Raw genomic sequence first — 4249 nt, 5'->3', positions numbered from 1 at the left:
AAACTATATTTTAAAACTTTCATAAAGTTTGTTGTGCCATGACGTGGTATCGACATCCAATTGCACGTTTCGACATGAACAGTTCATAGCAAGGACGATCTACTTTAGTGATATTTTTTACAAAACATATTAGGTACATTAAAATTTCAAAAACAATAAAATAAATATTTTAATTTTTAAAAATAATACGAATTCATATAGGAACAGTGTGTAAGTACTTCGCCGTACGAATAAAATGCAGAGCTAAATATACTCGTAAATAAACGTTAAACTTTTTATTCCACTCTGTATGACTCGAGGTATGACTAGATATACATATACCTCATTATATTGTAATGGTAGGTATTAATAGTATGCATGACCGTTGAAAACATTCATTATTTATCTATTTTTTTGAATAATGAAATGTACGTCGTTCATAAATATTATTAAATTTTAGTACCGATACAATAATATTACCAATGATTTTGAAATGTAATTATTGTGAAACTTACGAATTTTTTACGTTCGTCATATTTTAAAATATTACCACGATTTATATATAATATGTATAATTTGCCGTCTGGGAATTATTATGCATTTGCATATTCGTTGGATGATTAATTAGGGAATATATGATTCGATACAAATCTATTATAATATCTATATTTGTTTAAGTTACCTTTGTGGTATATATATTATATGGAAGCAGAATTAAAAATAAAGAAGATAAACGAGGTAGCTTACCAGAAATCTGAAAAAATATGTATACCAGACGAAAATAATATTTATATTAATATATGACGTTATAACTAGCGGTCTCGCTAGCGGTTGACCGTAAGATTTTTCCCACGTAGCTTATACGAAAAACATTTGGGCCAATTTAAGATATTTAAAAATATGGCAATCCTAGAATCAGAAATATTGTCAGTAACTTTTAAATGATTTGTAATACAATAAGCCATACTCGATAGGTATTACATATTTCGTCCAGTACCGCAACTAAAGATTTTATATCAGGGGTGCAAAACAAACTAATGATCATGGCTTAAATTGTTGACGTGTAATATATTTTAATCTATAATATTTGGCGATGAACTTTTTTTGATGCAAAATCATCGATTAGGTATGTTAATTAATCATATAAATCTTCGATTATATTTTTATCACGTAACAGCTCAGACTCTATAACATTATCATGCAATATTGAAGTCGCGTTAAAGTATTTGGCTCCTTTGCTAAACGGTGACATGAATTTACTCTTTCCAATGCTGAAAATCAGTGCTCGGCTGAGCGATTAGTTGCAAATGTGCATAAAAAACAATATTAAAGTTCTAGTTTTTTCCGAGGTTTTTTCAGAAATAGTTTCCCGAGTTTCCCCACTAAATAAATTTCTGAAAAAATCAGCACATAAATCTCTATAATATTAACTGCTATATCTTACAAGTTCCGCAATCGATTTATCCAATATAACACATTTTTAGATTTTTTGTTTACAGTACCTATAAGCTACTTTTGAGAAACCTTGTTGATGACTTGTTTGAGATAACTATTACAAAACGACGAGAAACGTGTATACCTACATAACTTTGGTAAATTTAAGTTTTGTTATATTTTCAAAATTCCTAAAATAAATTATCCTTAAAATTCTGAAATTTACAGAATACCTAATTTAGTACTGTTCATTTACGGCGTTAAAATATTCAAAATTTTTTTTGAAATGTTGTAGTTTTTATTCACTAAACAATATTTATTCCTTCTTTGTAGTTTTATTATTCTATAATATAACAATAAACATATTGAACACATAACTTAACAATACCATTAATAATTATATGTATATTGTAATAATATGCTCACACATAATTTTAATAATTAAACTAAAATGCTATAGAATAATATATTATAACGGCCGGACTGTCGTTCGTAGAAATCGTACAAAAAATTTAAATTTTGTCAACATTTTAACTCTTAATAAAGGTCGCCAAACACTGAGCGGTGGCGGTAAAATTCTTTTGTCAGGACTCATTTTGCCGTAACCGCTACCGTCAACGCTACGGTAAATGATAAAGTAAACATTCAGTAAGAATTTCAATTTTACCCATTTACGATTAAACAACAAAACGAGAAGACCGTTCAAAGATAAATCATTAATATTTACGAGTGTGGGCCAACGAACTATAATTCGACACGAAAACGCAATCAGTCGTGTTGCTAATTTATCGCATACGGCAGGCCGACGAGGTATCGAACGCTGTCGTACAGTACGGAAACGCTTTCGAAAAACGTCCACTAGGATACTAACGGCTACCTTGATCGCTGATAGCAGGCTGTCGGCGAGAACGAAACCAATTGCCGAGTCGTCGAATGTTCGTTACGAGCAATACGCGGGGGACTCGACGGCATCAAGTCTTATGATGTATCCCCTTGAAAATGTACGATACCCCCCCCCCCCCGAAATAAAAGGCCTGAAATAAACACTGGCAATAACGAATCTAGGCGGGCCGCGCGAAAGGAATAAAAATATGGAGCCAATCAACTATCGTCTTTAGCGGCACGCATTACCGAGTCTTGAATGCGTCGAATGCGAGTGACGAAAGCTACGCTACGGTTCGGCAACTGCGCATGGCGGACAAACCCCGGACAAACTCGATTTCGTTGAACATTGTCGCGGACACACCGCGATGCTCCGTCGGGATACGACAACCCAACAACGAACAACGTCGCAACCTATAAATATAATATAGGTAGATTATGGTAATATCAAAGCGACCGATGCTAATACGTAACGTTTACGGCCGGTATATCGGAGATATCAACTCGGCGACCGTCGTCGAGACTAATGAGCTCTGAAATAGATTTTGAAAATAATATAGCGAGCGGCGCGTGTACCTGCGTAATAATCGAGGTAATAATATTGATATCGGCACTACGGATAGGTGGGTAGGTATATTGACGATATGCAGGCAATGACCGGCGTAATTCGAATAATAATAATTTATAATATATTATTATAACTGATACGTATATCGGAGATGTGAAATATGCGACCGACGCGGCTTACGAACAATTGTATTGTAAATAATATCGGAGGGTTTCAATAACTGGCGCGTGGTTCGCATGAACTATTATAGTGCTACGAATATCAACACACCCACGGGTCGACACGGTGATACACGGTACACTAGTGAACACCTACCACAGTGGCGTAGCCAGGAACATTTTATGGGGGGGTTCAGCAAATTTAAACTTACCATACTTTACTTCATGGTATCGGATATTTACTTTTATTGTAAAAATATAACATATATCGACAAAATGTAATACATCAATTTATTAATTATAAATAAATACAACTTATTAAAAATTGTTAATAAAATACATAATATAATAATATATATAATGTCCGAATGTCAGGGTTAAAATAGTTATCACCTACAATACAATGTAATTACAATACTAAATCAATTTTTCTTTTTTTTTTTGCCAATTCATCCAACACTACTTCTGGATTAACTTCAATTGTCCTGTGAATATTCAGCTGCGCTAATCCATTTAAACGGTTCTCTGCCATGGTATTTCTGAGATAAGTTTATTTTAGATATTTTATATTAGAATATTTTTCGGAATAAAAATCAAATTTCAGACGAATAGTTTATGAGTTTGGCCGTTTCACATGGGCGTGTATCATACGCGACGCATCGTCCGCGCTCGTTTTTAGTTTACATTAATTAAGTTCATACATGTGAAACGGCCCTTATACCTAACTATTAAAGTTAGGAAACTAGGAACTAAACTAGGAACATAAATATAAGTTATTAAAATATTGTCTGTCCAATCATTTAAGTATTATACTAAAAATTAAATGTTAAAAATAACTTACCATAATGGAATGTTTAGACGTCTTAAAATGATGTCAAATTGAAATAAAACAAATAAAATGGAATACAAAATATGTCAAATATAAACGAATAAACGATATTAAATTAAGTAAAACAGTGAGACACCAACAGGCACCGACCAACTATTAGTTTTAGATAATAATGTGCTCGTGTTAAAAGATCGGCGAGCCGCGAATGCATAGGTATCCTAAAATAAAATTTGAACACAGATAATGATATCGCTTTTATCGCTGTCATCGGGACCAGACGACCGATTCAGCGAACCGATTTAGAATCAACCGTTGTAGAAAACCTAAATAATATGTTTCCAAGCAAAAATGATCAAAGTAGTAAATATGATCATACTTAATATTATTATGACTTGTGTG

The sequence above is a fragment of the Acyrthosiphon pisum genome, chromosome X, assembly GCF_005508785.2.
Source record: "Acyrthosiphon pisum isolate AL4f chromosome X, pea_aphid_22Mar2018_4r6ur, whole genome shotgun sequence".
Lineage (NCBI taxonomy): Eukaryota > Metazoa > Arthropoda > Insecta > Hemiptera > Aphididae > Acyrthosiphon > Acyrthosiphon pisum.
Note: the sequence above shows the minus strand (reverse complement) of the source record.